The sequence below is a fragment of the Haliotis asinina genome, chromosome 3 (genome assembly GCF_037392515.1).
Source record: "Haliotis asinina isolate JCU_RB_2024 chromosome 3, JCU_Hal_asi_v2, whole genome shotgun sequence".
Taxonomy (NCBI): Eukaryota; Metazoa; Mollusca; class Gastropoda; order Lepetellida; family Haliotidae; genus Haliotis; species Haliotis asinina.
Genome location: NC_090282.1, coordinates 52,439,028 through 52,461,408, shown reverse-complemented (window position 1 = coordinate 52,461,408; position 22,381 = coordinate 52,439,028). Strand labels below are relative to the sequence as shown.

The 22,381-nt window shown below is 44.6% G+C and overlaps 1 protein-coding gene and 1 pseudogene across 2 annotated transcripts in view; one reads left to right on the top strand and one right to left on the bottom strand.

Annotated features, from left to right (window-relative positions):
* LOC137278153 (ras-specific guanine nucleotide-releasing factor 2-like) overlaps positions 1-22,381 on the top strand; it is an 802,775-nt gene that overhangs the window by 141,494 nt on the left and 638,900 nt on the right. The window lies entirely within an intron of this gene.
* On the bottom strand, positions 12,033-14,316 carry LOC137277228 (uncharacterized; annotated as a pseudogene).

Here is a 22,381-nt window from a genome sequence, read left to right as displayed (position 1 = left end):
TGATAGGGAAGGTATTGTTGGCCTTGACCAGACTGTCGAGTGACGACAGGAGGAACTGAAACGAGTCAATGAACCTAAGTCCGTTTAAGCTGAAGGAGATGTATCTCTCCATGTTGTTGGGGATGCACGTTATATTACCATCGATTTTCGCGATGGCCTGCATGATCAAGTGTGAGTCGTACCCTCTCAAGTTGTGAAAGACAACGGGGATGTTTATTGTCTTAGGGTTGATTTTAAGCTTGAGGTTGCACGCGTTGTGAGCGGCGCCTCTATACTTACCAGTTATGTGGCAGTGATCTCTCACCGAATCACCGTTAAGTGGTGAGTCACACACGTGACAGTTAGTGCTACTAGCGTGAGCTAACTTGTCGACTCGGGTCAGACGCATGGGAGCGATTTTATACAATGCATTCCTAATAATTTTTTCTTCCTCCTGCAAACACTTAAGATACCTTTCAGCCGCGTCAGGGCCCCTATACACTACCGGAGCTTTCGTTTCCCCGTCACAACGGACGACAATGTATCCAAACGAACAGGCTTTATGCTCTTGTGTCTTGTGGGTGAAGGGAGCCTCGCCGGCGGCACCACTGGGGGAATCCCCACCCACAACTAAGGCTTCGAAGTCGGCGTATATGATATAAGGCACAGACATTTGGTTCTTGTGGTTACTGAATTTTAGGATTTTGTTATCTTCCTTAGGCATGTCGACTCGTATGGCCGTCTGCCCCACACCTTGACAATCATCCTGGTGGGATTCTAATAAATCAGCTCGACTGAAACCGTGTAGGCATCGTACACAAAAGTGTTTTTCCCCATCGTGTTTCGACTGGTCGTGCAACAACCGGCTGAGATGTTTTATCCACGTGTAGTGATACTTTTCACCTCGCTGGATCATGAATATATTGATAACTTGACGATCCTTCACCGGGCTGACCCTGTGTACTATTGTAGTGTTACCTTCGTGCCCAAAGACATTTATAGCCAGATTATTCTGTTTTTCTACTTTAGTGATCTGGGATATGGGGGTGGGTTCATCTATACCATCCCAGTTGAGCCCATCGTCTTGGGGATAGCTAGAAAGCCTATCTGAATGAGTGCCAGCTGGAAATAAGGCTGACCTGATAGCTAACCTCAGGCAATCGTTTCCTCTATTCTTAACGTTTACTATGGCATGTTTGTTCCTATAGTAGGGAGGCAAGGCTAGGTATGACCCGCCTCTGAACGGCACGTAGTTAGCTATGTCTAGATAGACATTATCGATTTTATCTACAGCCCACCCGGACCCCAAGTGTGTGTAGCGTTCTAGGTATTCTCGTATCTGCTGAAAACTGGTATCGATTGATGTATCAATGGTCTCTGTATGTGTGGCGACCTCTTGTTGACCTCGGAAGTAAGGCTGAACATATTCAGTGGTACTCCCAACCTGCTTATCGAGCGACATTTTCACTGTGATCTGAAACTTGATACTTCCTAGGTTATTTAGTTCCTGGTTGACCTTATCAGCTACCAGAGGCTTGATATCTGTAATGTCTATGTTTCTATCAACGTGCATGCGCCAACCTCTCAAATAGTTGCCTACAGCGCGCTCAGTGCACACGAACTGTAGGTCAATAGCTCTATTCTGTCGTAATAATTCTATAAGCTGTGGTTTTCTCATACGGGAATACCCAGCTAAACCCAAATCGTGTGCCTCGGCTTTCAGTTGTTTTACAGTGGGACGTGCTACGGGGGCATGTGATAACAATGCGGTTAACCCGGCTCTCCCCAGGTTTGAATAACCCGTGTATCCAAGCTGTTTTGCTTGAGCTTTTAATTGTTTTACTGAAGGAGGGGCTTCTAAACCTAGTAATCTCAACAATGCTGACTTCTGCATTCGAGAATACCCGATCACACCTCTCTGTTTTGCGACCCGCTTCAACCCGCGTACAGTAGTCATAGTGTTTACACCTAAGAGAACCAATGTCTAATTGGTTCACAGTAAAGGGAGATAACCCTTTCACGCATTGGAGTCTATCTTGAGCAGTCGCCTACGTTCTTTTATGTAGCCTTTTTTATTCTCGTAGATGAGTTGATGTCTGACTGCGTTCGCTCTGTGAGCTTTACATAGACAGTAGTGCCCTTTAACCCCGATACCACACACAGAACACGTGTAGTTAGGACTTCCCATATGGAAACAACAGAACCCCTGATTCCTGCATTTCCTACCACAGGCCTCGGTCTTCCCCATAAGTATGTATTCGCATCGGTATGGAGCGGGTCTCATGTTTACTTATATAGGTATTTTAATTTAATTGCTTCGCAACCAACGCAGTAGCTGCTATACCCAACACTATGAAGCCCAGTTCACGATTCATTTGTCCCTTGGATGGTGTGTAGTACTGAGCGAGTGTGGGTTTATTGAGCGGTTCCAATTGTTTACCAGTTAGTAGGTAGTATTCTTTCATTGCTTCATCAACATCGTTGAATGTTTGAACGGCATGGTTTTCACGCTTGAGTTGTTCGTTAATGAAATCGATCCTCTGGAGGCGTTTTTTAGCGTACTCGGCCTGTGCCTTTTGTAAGTTCTCAATAGCGAGATCGTGTCGCTTCCTTTCTTCCTGTATTTCAGCCCCATCTCGTAGTTTCGAGAAGAGGAAATTACTCCCGGAAAATGCCAGGGCATTCACTAACGCCCCACCGACCATCATAGCTATCGTGGCCATCCCTATATTTATTTCATTATATTATCAGGTATGATCCCTTGTTTTACTAGGATGTCTTTTGTGGCCATCGCCATACCAAGGTTCATTATGAGCATACCCATATCCTGCAGGTTGAAATCTAGCTTGATAGTTGGTTGTTTAAGCACCATTTTAGTCAACCGAGCGTACCCTACGGCTAGACTGGCGACCACTGTGGCGTGGTATGCGTCGTTGACGAACGTTTTCCCCTCAGACATTATGTATATGATATAAAATATTAAAATTATAACATGATATGCGGGTCTACCGTGGGGGTGGGGGGCTCACTGTTGGGTGGGGGCTCACTGTGGGAGGGTACCACGTATAACCACGAGATAGCCAAGGCAGCAGTTACACCTACAGCCAACAACAGTCGGGTTGGGTTGGTCACTTTATGTTGGTTACACCACCGTTTTTTACCAGCAGCTACTCTCTTAGGATTCTTCTGTCTGGTTACTGTTTGTGAAGGGGTCACTTCCCTCACTGTGGGGTGTATCACCTCGGGAGGGGTTTCCCTCACTGGTTCCTGTGTCACTTCCGTCACCTCGGGAGCAGCATCCATCTATACTATTATTATTATTTTTTCTCTCAAATTGACAATGTTTTGCTGTGATAATCGCCGCCATCACTGGAGCCAACAACATACCATATTTGTGGTACAGCCCGCAGCTGATAGAGCTCACGGCGTGTTCGATAAAAGGGTCTTTCTCGAGGTCCTCCCACAGGTAAAGTCGGCGCTCTGGTGGAATGGGAAGGAAGTGTGATACAATACCGGTGTATATCTGGGTCATAGCCGATCCTATTGTCTTTGTCATTTCTGCTCCGAGCCGGGACTCGTATCTAGCGTACAGCTTATCGATTTCTTCGGCTGACATTTTGTGAATTTTATCCGGAGTGTAGTCTCCAAAGTAATGTTTGGCTTTGCCACCAACAGCCAACGCCACCAGTTTCTCTCGCTTGGGGGAATCCCCCACACCCCCAGTGGGGTCTGCCGTACCCCCAGGTACCAACTGTTCGAGCAATTCCTCACACTCCATCTTATAATATAACAAGTAAGATTTAGTTTTAACTATATAATACCCGATGCAGACAAAACACAGAGAAATGAAGGTTAAGTTGCACACGACAAACACCTCAAATATCATAGCTATAGCTTAGCTTTGCTTAGCTTTGCTTAGCTTTGCTTAGCTTTAGCATACTCTATATGCTACTGGTTGGTCGGTCTTGAGCACGAGCTTAGCGTGTTTAGTTTCAGCGAGCTGTTTCTTCACCCGTTCCCGTTCTAATTTACTCATCACATCGTTCTCTCTCAAACACTCCTCGAACGAATCCCTGTCCTTGCAGTGAAATAAGGCCACCCATCGCGTCTGCTCCCTGAGGTCTTTCAACACCGAGTTGAACTTCTGCGTTAGCACCCAGACGCTGTGATTTGCATGCCGGCCGGAGAAGGCCAGGTACGATAGCATGTCTCTCTTTTTTGTTATCTCGCGATTAGCGCTGCAGTCGTCCAGTATGAACAGCGTCGGTTCCCCTTTAAATTTCTTGTGAAGAGCTTTCAACCAGTCCTGCAGGCGTGTTCCAGGGTCGATTTTGTGTACGTCCGGGTCCGTCATCACCCAAGGTCGCGCGTACGTTTTATTCATGCTCAGAGTAGGGCACATGATAACGATGTTATCGAACACATCCTTGTAGTAACCCTCCAACATATCCAACACGAAAACGGTCTTCCCACAGCCGGTGCAGTGTGGGTCAGTGGGTAGTTGGGGGTACCCCTGGGGGGTGTGGGGGTCTCCCCCATCAGTAGATGGCTTGCACGAATCTCCCATTGTCTATATTAAGTTGCGCGTCCATAATAACGTACAGATATAATTTCAACTTACCAGCGGGTTGAGCATTCTTAGTAATCTGAATGGCTATCCCTTCGCTGCCGTTATCTATACGGCGCCCGCTACCGTGCAGTTTATCATCATCCGTGGATCGCATGTCCAACCATAGGGCGTACTTGGTGGTCAGGTTTTCACCGATCTGCACGGAGCCTAGGTCCAGGTCCTTTGTTATATAATGTTGGGCCCCCACTGGTAGCTTTTTTATCTCATCCCACTGCTGGTGTGGTCTCATACCATGACTGAACAGCTGGTTGGGCACGCCCTCGATGGTCACTTCCACCTTTTCAATCTCGGGGTTGAAAAACTTCTCGCTGTCCCTCCGGAATGGCTCGTAATCCTCCACGGGGACGACCAGGATACCTTTCATCGATCGCGCCGGCACGTTCAGGTTGATATTCCACACAGTGTCGCTCTTATCTCGCATGACTGATCTATGCCTCAGTACGCGATCGTACAGGATAGCCATCTTCCCAGAGTACTGGCTTCGAACCTGCCTGGCCAGCTCCGGGCTAGTGACCATGTCGAACTCCAGAGAGATGTTGTCTATGGTATAACTGGCCTCATCACCGTTCGGCGTACGCACTACTTTGCTATAGTCGTTAAACGTGAGCTCGTATTCGAGCCTATCACCCAGCGCGGCCTGGTAAAACGGCGCGTGTCCCGTGAGCAACTCGAAGTCGAGCGGCACGCAGAATCGATTCCCGTATGCTCGAGCGATGGCCTTTTCACCGTCCGATAGCTTGTCTAGCTGGTCTGGCGTGAAGGCATACCCTATACGCGACCGGGTTGATTTGCTGATACCCTGGTACACATCATTGACTCGTTCTCCCTCGCTTTTCCAGAGATCCCCGTAGCAGTGAAACACGTCGCTGTCGTCGATGCTCAGCACCTCGTTACCGCTGATCTTGACGGTCGTTTTCTTGATGATAGCTCGACCCACGTTCCGCACTAGCTCGCGTTTGTCGTTGTCGGAGGTCAACGTGATATTGAACGCCAGTCGAACAGTGCCTGGTACAATGAGGTCATTCTCACCAAGGTTTGGAAATCTAACCAGCAGAGTTTGATTCTGGTCTATCTTGCTGGGATTGTTGGTGATGGTCACCGACTGTCGCACGGCTCTGGCGCCTAATGGCTCTCTCAATCTTCTGAAAGGATCTAATTTTCTACCGTACATTGTTATATAAATGAAATATATTTTTAATACTAATGGATGAAGACATAGATATGACGGAGATGTCGGGCGATAGTGCCCAGGCATTCGATGATGACCAGGAGACCTCATTCAGTACGGGCCTACAGCCGGCTGTCGACGCAGTTGAGACCTCATTATCGAAGCAAAGGGCCGAACTCATTAAGGGCGCCGTCGACGATTATTACAACACAATTGAAACTAGAGACAACATCAAGCAGCCGGGAAGGGAACATTCCAAGTTTACCCTCATCAATAAAATGCTGCGTTTGAAGGCTCACCCGGATGCCGATCTCGTGAATAAAAGCACGGGAAAACCGCTTGCCTTATCAACATTGGCCAGAAAATATGGGATTGACTTTATCCGCGATAAACTAGGCTTAGAATATTACGGTGGCGCGCGACCTAAGATTCCTCCGGAGTTAGTTCAAAGTCTGGAAGGCATCAGGGACGCCCCATCGGATCAAAACATGACTTATGATATTAAAAAGGTGTTGGCCGACTACGAGAACGAGCCCTTCCCGGGGCTCAAAAGTACCTTTCGGGAACTGCGGGGGTTGGACCTGTTAATGCAAACCATTCGTGGTCATCTCTGGAAAAGCACGACCAAAATGAGTGAGATAGACGACCACATCGCCTATGAAAGGAAAAAACTCGGTGAAACTGAGGACGAGGTTCGGAAAGCCCCCATCGAGAAACGAATGCGTGATTTGGAAGAGGAAAAGAAGGTCTGGCTGGAGACAGCATCCTCCTTCAAAGAAAAGCTTCGATCCTAGGTCAGCCGTATACGGGAAACCATCAATCAAGTCCTCCACCGAGACACCACGTTAGCAGACAGGATTCGGATATTGTTCCGGGAGCAAGGGATCACCATCGCCAGCATTCTGACTGCATTGGGTTTCATCATATCAACCCTGGTGGTGTCACTGGTGGGAGGAACCCCCACACCCCCCACACCTGGCGGCGGCGGAACTCCAAGTGGCGGTGGGGGTGTTAAAGACTGGATAAAAAAACTCGGGGAAGGCCTAGCTAAACTGGCTGGTAAAGCCGCCGAAGCCCTTCCCGGCATCCTGGGTAGCATCGTCTCGTGGTTGTTGGGCGCTCTGGCTAAAACTGCCATGTGGCTCAGTCAAAACATGTGGGCAGCCATCGTCGCCGTGGCGGGTCTGGTGTACATAGCGGCTAAGAAATCTTTCACCAAATAAGTCCCAAAGTTACCCCACCAACCAACAGGGCCGTTTTATTATCAATATGCTGCTGATAGGAGGCCTGAATATGGGGGGTCACCTCCTGTGGTGTTGGTTGAACTTTAGGCTCCGGGGGCGGCGCAACTATACCCGTTTCACGTGGTGGGATGTGTGGGATATAGGGGGTGTTAATATCGGGGTTGATACCCAACTTTTGATCCGCCGTGGCTATGACTATTTTGTTGTTATAACCCACCACTTTTTTTACTCTCAGTTGCATATCATTCGGAGCCATGTACAGCCCCACGGCGAACACGTAGTCGACTTTCGACCTGGCGTATTCTAACACGTTTTGGTAGCGTTCGATAGCCCGCGGGAGATCAACTGGAGAATTGATAGCATCCTCAACGTTGACAACGAACTGTTTCTGAGCGTCGTAAGCAGTTCCCTTACCGATGATGTTGGAACTCGTTTGCGACTGCGCGCCCAACAGCGCCCACACGTACGTTCGAATCGAGTCGTTCAACCTGACTACCCCGGCATGAGTAAACCCTTTCGACGTGTCCAGCATGAACATTTTCCACCCGTCTGCGGTTGACTGCTCCACTTTCTGGATTTTGAAAGCAACACCACCTTTAAAGTCCATACGATCATCCCTCCATTCATTACTTGACAAAGCATAGCCCTGCTTAAGTATACCTCGTCTCACTAAATCATCACTAGCATCTTTCACTGGTTGTGGCCCATATTTGGCAGGTTTATGAACAAGATCCTGTATTATATGGAAAAAACTATCCGAACTAAACATTTTTCGTTTCATAAAGTGTGATAGTATATATTGGTTAAATGCTTTTGCCGCGAACCCATCACTGTAAGGAATACCCAACCCGTGGTTCGGCCCCGGCAAACGCCAATCCGTCTTCGGGTTTATTTCGAATTCATTGCAAATACGTTCGTAGGCCCGTCTATCGTACGGGTTGTTTGTTGCGTCCCACGCTTTGTCCTGTGGGAGGGGGGCGCTGATCTCTTTAAGGATACGTCTGACCTGGTAGTACACGTGGAACTTGAACACAGACTGACTCAGCGGTCCACGCCGAGTGTCGGTCAATGTCACACCACACCCCGTTGTAGCGCACCACACGGCAAAGTTGAATTGATTCTGCCAGAACTGCATAGGGTTGTTGAACCAAGCGTGGACTGCCTTGACGTTAGTCACCGAAAGCTTATACTTATCAGGCATATCTATAAACTTGGCATTGAAATACAACCCAGGAGCAACCACGATCTTCATGGTGGAGAAATCTACGTCCAGTTTAGGGTAAAACACACCAGGGGAATACATTTTAAAACTATTATATAATAAGTATATATGTAATATGTACATAACACTTCCAGGAATAACAAGCGGTGAGGCCGTTCAGCTGACGCACGCGATCGATAACACGTCAGGTCAACTCGAAGTCGCACTCTGCGATATCACCTACCTACCGCAATGGACTAACATCAACATCAGCAACAATAAGCTGTTCGTCAGTGGAACTCGCAGCCAGATAACTGACGGCTACTACAGCGTGTGCTCTCTAAACGACGAGGTCTTCAAACCCCTTGGAGCCGAACTCAAGATGAACGACTCAAACGGTACAGTGGTGTTAATCAACAACGGAAGAAACCCCTTGAGGCTCGGCCGACCTTTAGCGAGGATACTCGGTATGTCTCCTGACGAGATAAAACCAACAACAACCGTCACAGGCACGAAGTTACCCGACCTAGTACCGTACCGAGAGCTGTACATTCATCTCGATCAGGTGAGCACAACGTATAACATTCAAGGAGGTCACCCTTCCACTATACTGAGAGCAGTGCCGGTGAAAACTGAGAAATACAACGACGGTAGAACCGAGTCGTTTTCACCACGGCAGTATAAGAGATTAACCCAGGGCAACATACCTGAGCTGACAATATCGGTGTTAGATATAAATCATAATCCTGTAAATATAGGATACCTCAGCTTAACGCTTCATGTAAAATGACCAGCGCACAAGGGCCTGGAGTGAAAAAATGCGTTAATATCGGGCTCTCCGACCTCGGAGACACGCGCGGTTTCGACGCTCCCGGAGTAGATGGTAAATCGTATGCCTTGCAACTGAAAAACAACATTTACAAACGCGTTGAAATCCCCTCCGGTGGAACCCTAAGTGATATAGTAGATACCACAAGAGCAACAGTCAACACTAAGTACGCCCTTGTCAACACCGGTGATAATAATTGGATAATATACCCATCGTTCGGGGGTAAACTGTTCGACTTAGACGATGTTGAGAGCACTACCGTTGCCCGAAACAAGCCATATATGCTCGTCTTCACCGAAGATGACAAGTGGGTGTTGTTACCCGATAACGACTGGTTTCTCAATATTAGACTCGTCTCCCCTTACGTGTTCACGGATAACAAAGACAACCACCTAAACAAAGTCGTGAACAATGGAACCCTGCTCGTGGCTTACGTCCCAACTCAGAGACGTAGCGTAGTCGTCAGCCCAGTCAACACTATAGCAGCCCACATGCTATCGAGTAAACTGACCATACAAAACGTGACATTGCAGTTGGTGTCTGAATTCGAAGGCGTGGTCAAGATACTAGAGAGTCTACCAGCAAACTCAACACTGATCATCAAAGTCTACCTAGGGGAACCATCGGGGAATGATGTCGAGATCGTGAATGGGATCAAACTCGGGTGGGTGAAACGACACCAGTATCAAGTTTGCAACGTTTACGTGCGGGTGGGTGTTGGAGCCGACACCAGTCTGGAGGGGGTCAACGTGATCGTGGAAAACAAGATATCACTAACCAAGATCTTCCTGCCTGACAACATACACTTCATGGGTATGAAGTTCACCCCTGAATTATTATCAAAAAACCAGTTGGAAATTATATCGTAATAGTATAATAATGACCAGTCATCATCCCAACACTACGCTTAACGACCTAGGAGATACGGAGGGATTCGATCAGCCTGGTGAGGAAGATGAATTATACATCCTACAATTCAAAGACAACGTGTACAGACGGATGTCGTTATCAGATTTTAAAGAGCCCAAATGGCTGATCAACTTAACACTCACCTCACCTTATATCACATTAACTGAATTGGGGCGTATCTCTAAGATTAGGAACAACGGTATCTGGCCCGGGGATTTCATTCCGGAGAGGGGATTAATAAGAACTAACAAAAATAGGTTAACGTCTTCATTCGAAAATAAATTAACATTTAGTAATCCTGAAATAATATTCCCCCCTTTCACACTCATCATAGAAGTCTTCTTTGAGTATTCAGACAATGGAGACCCCCCAATAGTACACCAAATTTTACCCGGGGTGTTAATACACTGGTTTAGCATACACAAAGGCGAATATTGTCGTATTGTTATACAACGGGATACCACGGGTCCTATAAACCACTTAATAAGCCTCCTTGGGGTTTTTATTACAACAGAAAAGTCTATTAGCCTCTCACCTATTACCCTGAGTGGTAGTCTAGATCTTGTAGACTTCAAATTCATTGATAGACTTTTAACTGAAACCCAATTAAAATATCTTTCAAAATATATATTATAGGATGGGTCTGTACCCAGTCGTAGAGGAAGTAGCGAAGACGCTGGAAACCGTAGATGGGTTCCGCTTGAGGCAGTTATGTGATGTGAAACGCCAACTAGAACAAGACCGTGACACGCGGAAAGCACTATGTAAGAAGTACAATAGAGCTTTCAATATCGTGGACGGGGCTGACACTACCCTTATGGCAACCAGCATGGGACTAGGGGCGGCAGGCGTTGGGTTGTTAGCTACCATCGTGGCCGCACCTATAGTGCTAGGTATTGAAATAACAGCTGGGGTGGCAGGGTTAGCAGGATTGGCGCTTAAGTTAGTATCACGCAGACTTAATCGTAAGGCATTGAAACACGACGAGATCAGGGTTCTGGCCGAAGCAAAGCTGAACACAGTGAGTGAGCGTATTTCCACAGCACTCTCTGATAGTAAGATCTCAGAAGAGGAGTTTCGTTCAATCCTCTCTGAACTCAAAAAATATAACGGAATGAAACAAGATATTCGATCCAAGTCTCGTAAGTCTGCTATCAGCGAGGACGAGAAAAAAAAGTACATAGAACAGGGGATACAAAAAGCCCAGCAAGCCTTTATTATGAACACCAAAGAGATCGTAGGCGGTTCACGTTAAACTGTTTCATCGATATAAACATGACATAGGCACAGACGTTAAGTAGTAGGGGTAATGTATCTATACCAGCCGGGGGAACACGAGGGTGATAGCCGTAAGCGGGCCACCGATCCTATATGGTCAGTCAAAACTTACAACATAGATAAAGTGGATATGAAAGCCGACGAACCTAACTTGTACTACTTGAGGGATGGGCCGGGTAGGGGGTTTGTAAGAGAAGAATTATTGATCGTACCGTACGGCACAGTGTTACCTCCAACACACGTTAAGTAGTAGGGGTAATAGTAGCAAGAGCTAATGACCCAACCAAAGCCTTATTTAGTAAATAAGGCTTTGTAGAGACATTTCTTGAAAGTGGTCCAGAACTGTCATTGTATATACTACTCCTGTACACCTCCAACACCTCACACCATGCTGCCAACCCTCCTGTTAAGTTTAGGTCTTGCCCTTTCTAGCTGGGTGGAGCTCCTGCCCACATGCTAGTATTGGTTAGGCCGCATGTGGGACCAGACAATTATGGCCTTGGGGAGCAGCAGGCGGATCCAGAGCATTGACAGCTCAAGCAGTGACTAGACTTAGGTTGTGTGACCCTAAGTAAATGACGAGGGCCTTGGGGTGACTGGCCACTTGTCGTTCCACCACCTGTCAGAGCATGTTGTCACTGTCAAGCTGATGGCATTGCTGGTTACTGACTCTCAGGGTAACTGGAACCAATCAGCCAAACTGAAACACGGCGATCACTCAAGGGAGGAGAATGGACCATACACAATAAACCCAAATAGATTACTAATGAACTGCACAACCTATTAGATTATTATTATATGAAAAATGGAATGCATATGTAAGTTTTGTAACACACAGATCCCCATCGACCCAAGTGCTGAATTAGCTCTGCACTTACACCCTTGCACGCTGCCATGGTAGTTGCTCCTATCCGAAAAGAATGGCAGGTATAGACGAAAGTGTCAATCCCACTGAAAGCGAGGGATTTATTTAAAACAGCTTCACACTGAAACCTAATTACTGGGAACTGGTCGAAGTGTGCAAAGGCCTGCTTTGATCCTTTTGTGTGCTTACCTAAGTAAGTTCTGTATGCTGCTACCAGGCACAAGCCATGATTCGGAGAGCTGGAGATGCTGATTGTAATACCTCTTGAGAGTTTGTCTGACTTTGAGTAACAGAGAGTAACTAACAGGTTGCTGTCTTGTATGGTGACATCCTGGGCCTGACAGCCAGGCTGTTGTCTAGTTTGTACCAATTCACTTACCCGGAAAAATCCACACAGTATACTGCTTGAAAAAGGGAAGCTTCATATAATGAAGAACATACTGACCTTAGATTTGCTACAATTACCTGTAACAGTTCCAGTGTGATTGGTTTACGCAGGTCCCTTCTCAGACTGGCCTTATACATACCTTGTATCACCTTGTTAATGATAAAATGTTCTGTGGTGTCCTGCATGTTGCGCAGCTTGTGGAAAGTTGCGATACCGCTGATGTACGATTTTACTGTACTAGATGCAAGCCCTGTCTTAGACAAGTAAGCAATGAAATAAACAAGATTATCCAATGGTACTCTCCATGTTTGTGGAATGTCATATGTTATCCTGAGTGACTGTTATCCTCAACTCCTGCTTGGTAAGTTGACCATGTGTTACTCGCCAGTGATACGTGCAACAATCTGTCAGCCTCCCTTGTAAGGGGATCCAAAGGATGTCTGGAAGTGGAGATTGTTGTGCCTCTGCTGCTGGCTCTGCTGCTTGGAATCGCTGCCACTGAAATCTCGACAAAGCATGTCCGATTACATTGTTTGTGGTACTGATGTATTTTGCTTTGAACCATATATTATGGGACAGACAAAGTAGGACTAGCTGTCTGACAAGAGACATGATACGGCGTAACTTTCATGTTTGTTTGATGGAAACTACTGCTTGATTATCACAAGCGAAAAGTACCTCCTTGTTGGCAAAACAGTTACCGCATAGTCGTACCTCTAGTACAATAGGAAAAAGCTCCACGAGCATCATGTCCTTCGTCAGACTGTCCATTACCCTGGCATCTGACCAGCAGCCGCTCACCCAGCATCCCTGAAAGTATGCCCCAAAGCCTGTGGTGCTGGCTGCAACAGTAAATAGCTGCAAGTGCGAACTGTCCAACCATTGACTTTCCTGAAACACAGATATGCCATTATAGCTGTTGAGGAAAGTAAGCCATACAGATAGATCCTCCCTCAAAGACTGCATGAGGTGAATTTGATGCGACTGGTGCCTTACCTTCCTGTATGAATCTGCGACAAAACGGACTGCCCATTGGAATGGTGCGGCACATAAAATTGAGTTTATTGCTGCACCTTCCGAGTCCTTTGTTTGCCAGAGGAAAGCAGAGATTTTATCAAGTGTGAGACATCGTCGACCTAACCCTTACCCGGCATTCTGACTTGCATATTTGCTGTATCAATCTCGAGAGCATGGAGTGTCAAACATGTTGTTGGGCCGACTGTTTTCTCATGTGCAATTGGCACACCAAGATCAGACGAGGCCATCAGGCATGTCCCAAGGTTCTGTTCACACTCCCCGGACCCATGTCACCCCCTGTGAGGAAGTCATCAAGGTAGTGCATCAGTGCCACGGCGAAAAGGTACTGAATTTTTCGAACACAGAGCATGATATTGAGCAGCCAAATGGCAAACATTTATCACAGTAACACTGACTGTGTAAATGGATACCAAGCAAATCAAAATCTCCAGGATTGACTTGCATGATCCTAAATGCAGAGTTGATGTCAAGCTTGGCTAGCTGAGCATTTGGGCTGAGTTGCTGAACCATGTTCACAGCTTCATCAAAGCTTGCATAAGAGACTGAACAGGCCTGTTGGTCAATATGGTCGTTTATTGATTTGCCTTGGGATAGGAAAGATGGTGGTTTAATCAAAATCATCAGCATTCTTACCTGTGGAGTCACTTGCACATGTTTGCTTCTTTAGTACTAAACCGATTGGTGAAATTTGGAAGTTGGGGTTGGTGCGAGGGTGGGTAGGGGCTGTGTGTAAGGTTGGTGTTGCAATCTTAGGAGGGAGCGTTGCTCCCCTTCCCCCCAAAAGCATGAATATGCAAAGTGGGGCTGGTAACATTTAGAGCACTTACGTCGGAACATTCTAACCTGGTACAGCATGACCTGTTGAAATCCCAGCATGCACTGTCTCCCCCCTCCCTTTAGAGCTGAAAACAGTATGCATAGCCAGAGTATGAGATCATGAGCAGTAGTCTACTACTAGTTTACACAAACAAGTAAATAATCTACTCATTACATAAAAAATCTTGTTGATTGTGGTAAACAGCCTCTGTCACAGAGAAAGCTAAATGTCTGGTTTATTGACACCTATAGTATTCCCAGAAATTATTGAGAATCATGTTGCGTCATGTAACTCATTACGTTTATTAACTTCTGGCGTTTTACTTACATAAACATGTTAAAACATCATCCTTTTACAGTCTCAGTCTTGTTTTAGTACTTTGTTAGACCTCCTCGCTCAGCAATGCATGCCTGAATACGCCTAGGCACACTACCCATCAAAGTTTGTAGGTAATCGTGTGACAGGGTATCCCAATATTAGACCACCTCGGCCTTCATATCTTCAATATTTCTCAGTCCCTTTTGGTTTATTCTGTCCTTCATGACTCCCCACACATTCTCAATTGGGTTTAGGTCTGGGCTGTAACTGGGCCAGTCTAAAACTTGAACATTTTCACCCGACAACCACTGTTTTGTGTAGCGCGCAGTGTGTTTTGGGTCATTATTATGCTGGAAAATCCAATCATCTTCATACAATGTTTGTGCTGTCGGAAGAAGGTGACCATTTAGAATGTCAACGTATCTTTCTTTTGTCAAGTTTCCCGTGAAAACACACAATGGCGTCACTCCGCGAGCCGATATGCCACCCTACATGTGAAACTTCGGGCTATGTTTGGGTCGCTGGTAGATAGGTTTGACAGTATCTTTGGTCCAAATTTTCACACAATTCGGGAAAAGCCAAACAGAACTTTCATCCGAAAAGAATACATTATCCCAATCTTGATTTTCATGAGCCCGACACCAGTTTAAACGTTTTTCCTTTTGTGCATCTTTCATCAACGGCGAGGGAATTCCACGTTTTTTCACCCAATTAAGTCTCTGTAATTCCTGCCTAACTGTTTCATTGCATACCTGAGGACTTCCTCTGCTAATCATTTCATTTCTGATGTTCTCAACACTTTTCAATTTGCCCCTACTCACAATCTGCCCAAGTCTTCGGCGATCCACAACACTGAATTTCCTAGGCCGACCTGCCCCTTCTTTGTGCTCTATCCCGGTTCCTGTTTGAATATTCTTCAAAGTTCTGTATACTATAGACAGAGGAATACCATGTCTACAAGCTAACACTTTAGCATCAGCCTCACCCCTTTCAAAATCATCTAGAATGAGCTTTCTTTTCTCTCTTGTTGTAAATTCTGCCATGTCAACACAGGAAGCCGTCTGCTCAGACAAGGGAGATAACTCTTGACGTAATGAGCTGCCTTCTAAGCCTTCAAGAGTTGTCTCCCTTATTTAGTATGCTTAGTGCATAGTGAAAGCCCTTTTTCCAATCTTAGCATCTTTAAAAAAAAAACAAAGATTTTCTCAATAATTTCTGGGAACACTGTATATGTCTGCCTGCCTGCCTGTCTGCTAAAGACGGTATGCAATACACAGCTTCAATCATTGACCACATGCAAGTTAAACTTAACACCTATCAGGCTATACGCCATTCACAAAATAAATTGATTTATGACTCGTGCACCTGAGTCTTGTCTCTGCCACATTATGTAATTAGGCAGGTGTGATAATTGTACATATGACATGTTTTTACGTCTGTGGGTTGCAAACAAACTACATCCACTTTTCTGGGATTACTGGATCTGACAGAAACTGGTGCAAACTCTTCTCAGTTTCAAGTCCTGCTTTGTACGTGGACGAATTACAGTTTCAAGCCATGAAGTAGTTCACCATCTCTACTGATATGATTTTTAATTGGATCAAACACAAATTCAGAGGTCATGTACAAAACCCAACATCTCTATCTACATTTTTTATTGATAGCAACTTTTTTTGTGTATATGATTTTGTTTAACAACGGTATATGAATCCATACTGAAACAATGCATCAAGTACAATAAAAGAAGTTGTCATCCATAAAGAATCTTGCTTTCTTGTGACTCGCCATACTTCTAAAATGCCCATCAAACAGATAATCTTTCTGTACACACAATGAGCACTCAGCATATCAGCAAATGAACCAGCCGATCGGAAGCCGTTGTTACACTTGAGTGCACGCTCACACTCTACGACTGGATTCGGTCTCCTGAGGGCTTTGTTTGGAAGGGAGTAAGCCCAAGTACAAAATATGGCACTTTTGAATCGCAATTGTATGCTTATAATTTTGTTTATTTGTTTTTTTACAAGCAGTAATGTATATTATAAGTCATGAATATGTGATAAGATAATCGTGTTTAAATTATGTTTGATTTTTTGGTTGCATGTGACCTTTAAGGTATTTCATTGACAGCATGCAGATAATTATACATACATCACAGAAATAATTACTTGAAAAAGATGCAATGACTATTGAGGGGTAATAATTTACATTATTAAAGTTTAAATCCCAGAAGTCATGGACAGGCATTATGCGTAAACAGCACTCTACCATCCAAGCAGGCATGCGCAGAACACACTTGCATGTATGTGACTCATATTCTCACAGGACAAAAATCTGTCCTACATCTGCAGCTGGTGGAGAAAGGCTTGGCTTACCAAGCAAGGATTTACAGATAGTTCTATTAATAATCTGACTAAAGAAGAATTCACTAACTCAAGTGAACTGGCCTTGGTTAAGTCAGACACTGAAATCCTAAATTTAGAATTAGCACAACATTACTTGAAAAAGTAATAAACCACTTCGAAAAGCATCTCAACCTTCTGAGTCTCACAACACCACTGCGGTGAGAGACCTGTCGAACAACAACAAACTGAACCAACTGCTGGAATCTCTGGGCTCTTCTACACTGGGATGTTCTAAACACAGAGCAAGCGGACCATGCCGAACAGAAGGTTACACAAGGTGAGCATCAACTCTGTATCACCAATTTCACAACAAGACCTTGGGCACAAGTTCATGAATCTGGTACAGTTCTGCTAAAACGAAACTGTCAATCAATGATTAGACCGGAGCAAGTAAGTCCAGCGCAGTGGGTATCAGCTAACGCAAGAGTAATGATTTGTTTGCTCAACAATGCCTTGATCTATCACAAACCATTGAATATCTGTCTTCAACAGCACACTGACGCATCTGAAATCACACACAGGAGATTCCAAGAAGTGGACTGACATAGACTACCAGAACATGTTCTATTATTATTTAGAGAAAAAATGAACAAGCTCCAGTGCATGGCATCTCCAACTAACAGCAGTAGAGAAATCTGTATAAACCATTCAGGTTGCTGCTACACCAACTGTAAGTACGCGCATGTGTGTGTCATCTGCTACAGGCAACATCCAGAGTACGCTCATGAGTCTAAGTCTCAGAATCACACTCCAGGCTAACCCCTAGCTCACAAACCTCTCAACCGCAGAGTAGCTGGAAGCAGTTACTGCCTAACACCTTGATTCACGTGTTAGATCAGTGGGAAGCAGAGTTAGAGGAGGATAATGACAAAGAATGTATTCTATCTGGTATAACTTATGGTTTTAGGATTATTGACAGAGATTTGGATGTCAAACAAGTGGAATGTGATAATTCTAGGTCTTCTTTGAGTGAAGAAAATTTCATTAAAGCTCAGAAAAAGTTACTTTGAGAACTAGATGTGGGGAACTATGCTAAAGTGTCACATAAGCCTACTATAGTGAGCAGTATCACTGCTATTCCTAAAGGAAATTCTGGAGTTCGACTTATCCATGATTGTAGGTTTTAGTATTAATAATTATGTCACAACCAGTCACGTTCCGTATGATACAATTGACAAAGCACTGCAGCCTCTACCATGTAATGGCTACATGGCAAAGCTTGACCTTAAGAACGCATCCCTGTCCACCCTGACTGCAATGATGATCTGGGTTTACAATGGAAATTCCTCAGCGACAACAATTTGACTTATATTATCAACATGAGACTGACATTTGGCACTGCTACAAGCCCAGAAATATTTCGGCATAATACTTCCAGCATCACCCGCATGATGAGTCGCAGAGGCTTCAAGTGTATGTTTAGTGTATTTGGATGACTCTCTGATCATAGCACTTTCTCGTCATAGCAAAGTGTAAACAGACATGTGAATTAGCAATGAGATGTCAGAAATTAGAGGAGCTGAAAACAGTGTTACGTAACATCAATGACCTAAACTTCAATTGCAGAAACTGGTTGCTAAGTTGGAAATCACCTACAGTCCATGGAGGAATTACATTTCTCTGGCGTTTGTTCCATGTGAGTAACAGTGTCTGACATAAACATCACTTTACTTCACTTAATGCATCTGCCAGAGTAGATATCAAGTAGTGGTTTGATTTCATGTCAATATTTAATGTTACTTCTTTTTCAATCCAAGGTGAACCAATATCCTACGAGGAGTTTGCGACAGATTTGTGTGACACCGGCAGTGACATTATTTGAAATGGTGATTGGGTTTACATAGTTTACATAGTGGCATTCTGACATGGTAGGTGTGTGTGAAGAACATGTCATCAAGGAACTAGCGATCGTTGGTTTAGCGGTTAGGTGATGAGCGGCAGTGTGGAGCGGAAAATGTGATTATTTTTACCGATAATTCAGCAACAATGTATGCTATTAACAAAGGCACCTCACACAATCCAGCAGCAATGAAGATTTTATTTTAGTAATCTGCATCTTATGGCTTTTACTTAACTTCTAGACACATTCCAAGTTTGAATAGCACAATCAGTGACAAAATCTCTGAGCTCCATGTTAATGGCAATATAATAATAATAATAATAAGTGTTCTTGTATAGCGCACAAATCAAACTGCAAGGCAATTTCTCTAGGCGCTAGAAGACAGAGTGATCTGAAGAAAGGGTTAAAGTTCATAAGCTTGTTTAAAAAGGAAGGTTTTCAGTTGAAACTGGAAAGATTCCACGGACGAGGCTTGTCGTATGTGAAGAGGCATGTGTGTTCCAGAGAAGGGGAGCTGTGTAAGAGAACTGTCTATGTCCATATGACTTTAGTCTGACCTTGGGAACATTCAGCTGACAGTTCGAACTTGATCTTAAAAGCCGCGGAGGGACATATTCACTGAGGAGTTCTTTCAGAGCTTGGAGCTTTATACTCTATTCTCTGTTTCGTAGGCAGCCAGTGTAAGCGTATCAGCAATGGTGTAATGTGACTGCGCTTGTTGACTCGGCAAGTCAGTCGCGCCACAGAGTTCTGAATCCTCTGTAGCTTAGACAGTAGTTCTTGGTGGATATTTACAAGAAGACTGCAGCAGTAGTCCAAATGTGAGAGAATAAGTGAACGAACTAGATGGTGAGCTGCATCGAGTGTCAGAATATCACGAATGGAAGCAATACTTATGAGGTGAAAATAGCATGACTTACAGACAGAGTTCACATGTGTTTCCATGGACAAATTTGAGTCTAGAAAAACACCAAGGTCTTTCACCGAGTCACTGAAAGGAACTTTCTCGTTACCCACTACCAGCGAAGACACATCCACCTTATCTTTGCTACCGGGTGATCCACACAGTAGAACCTTGGTCTTACTGTCATTTAATCTCAGCTTCCTTTGTGTCATCCATGCTTTGGAGTCAAGGATACAGTCTTCAACTATAGATATATCAGCTCGGAGTGAATCAGATTTAGTGGAACGCAACAGTTGGGTATCATCAGCATATAACTCATACATCACACCATGGTGCCGAATGATATTGCCGAGGTTCTTCATATAGAGTGTAAAGAGAATGGGCCCAAGAATGGAACCTTGTGGCACTCCGTATGTAAGCTGATGCGTACACGATTTCACGTCGTGAATGACCACAGATTGAGTCCTACTTTTTAGGTAGGAGACAAACCATCCTAGAGCAGTGCCATGAATACCAAATTCTGTTTTCAGGCACTCAATTAGTTGAACATGGTCAATGGTATCAAAAGCCGCTGATAAATCAAGCAGCGTTAGAACTGTGACATTGCCCGCATCAGCTGCAGCAAGAAGTCTCTCCATCACATGCAGAAGCGCGGTTTCTGTGGAATGATCGGAGCGATATGCAGACTGATGCACGTCATAGAGGTCATTCAAGGTCAAGTGATCAACAAGGTGTACCTTGATTGCCTTCTCAAGCACTTTTGATATGAAGGATAAATTAGAGACAGGCCTATAGTTTGACAGTATGTCAGAGTCTAAGCCAGGCTTTTTCAAGTGCGGCTTAACAACAGCGACCTTCAGACACCTGGGAACACATCCGGAAGATAAACTGCTGTTTATTATCTGCGTTATCACTGGAAGCAGAACATCAATGAACTCAAGAACAAACCGTGTTGATGCTGGATCCAACATACAAAATGTTGGTCTTGCTGATGTTAAGAGCTTTAGGACCTCTGCTTCTGAAAATGATACAAAAGCACTGATGGTGTGTTCTTGACCCAGTTGGGTTGGTTCATGATGCGTTACAGAAGGTACATCAAATGAATCAAGTTCATTTCGAATCTTGCAGATTTTGTCAACAAAAAAAGCTATTGAAGTTATCCACAAGTTCCCCCAGATCCGACGTCTGTGGGAGAGCAGAATCCTTAGGCTTGCCAACTAAGCGATTTAGGAGCTGATACATCTCTCTACTGGATCTTACTGACTGAACAGCTGATAGAGTGTATGCAGACTTTGCCCTCCGTACTGCCCTAGTTACACAGTTTCTAGCGGCAGTGAACATTTGACGATCCACTTCTAAACCGGACTGTCTCCATCTCCACTCTCTGAAACGACGCTCTCTTTTTAAAGAAGCAATCTCTTCGTTAAACCATGGTAACGACGAACGGTCAAGAATATTCTTCTCTTTAAAGGGTGCATGCCTATCAAGGAGATGGGATAGGGTGTCATTATACAATTCACATAAAGTGTCCGGATCATCTGTATGGGTCGTCAATAGTTGTGAGTTTAGTAAATCTGATCTAAAGTCATCTCTATCAATTTTCTTAATATTGCGAGATTTGACAGTTTGAACAGGCTTTGGCGGTTTCACTAAAGATAAGATACAGGTGATAACCTGGTGATCAGACATCTGGGAGTCTGACACAGATACATCATCCAAGATATCCCCATCCTGTCGTGTAATAACCCAGTCAAGGGTATGTCCTGATCTATGGATAGAAGTAACCACATTCTGCACAAGCTCATGAGATTCCAGGAGCTTAATCCACTTTTTCGTGACGGCATCCTGTGGACTATCCCAATGAATGTTGAAGTCTCCAAGAACTAGTATGTTTTTCTGTGTGAGGTTTGACAGAAGCAATGAGAAATCTTCAATGAAATCCTGTTGAGTAGAACCGTTACGTTTGGATACAGGTGGACGATAGATGCACACACATCTCACTCCGACGTTCCCATTGTACTGCATGAAGCTCAGATGTTCGAAGCTTTTATAGGATATCTTACTGAAGCACAGTTTGAGGTTCAAGTACTCCTTAAATATCACAGCCACACCCCCACCCCTGGAAGAGAGACGTGGTTCGTGACGAAACGAATATGCTGGTGGCGTCATATCAGCGATGATAGCATCATCTCCTTGTGAGTGCAGCCAAGTTTCAATAATAAGGAATACATTAACGTCATTGTCCATTATATAGTCCACGACTTCAGCTGTTTTGTTTCTAACAGACTGTGCGTTTCACAGACATACTTTGATATTTCAGCCTTTAATATGATCTCCTTTGATGTCATTATTCATTGAAGTGGAGGATGGTCTGCATGTCTTATCATCGCTACAATGTTTACGACTTCGAAGGCCTCTCCTTGTCTGTTTCTTAGAACATATACCAAAAGATCGCAGTTGCATAAAAGTGTCAGTGGGGATAAAACTGTCTTTGCTATTAAGTAACATCAGCTCGCTAGTTGAGTAGGTCCTCATTGTTACTGAGAGCAAGCTAATTGGCTGTCTATT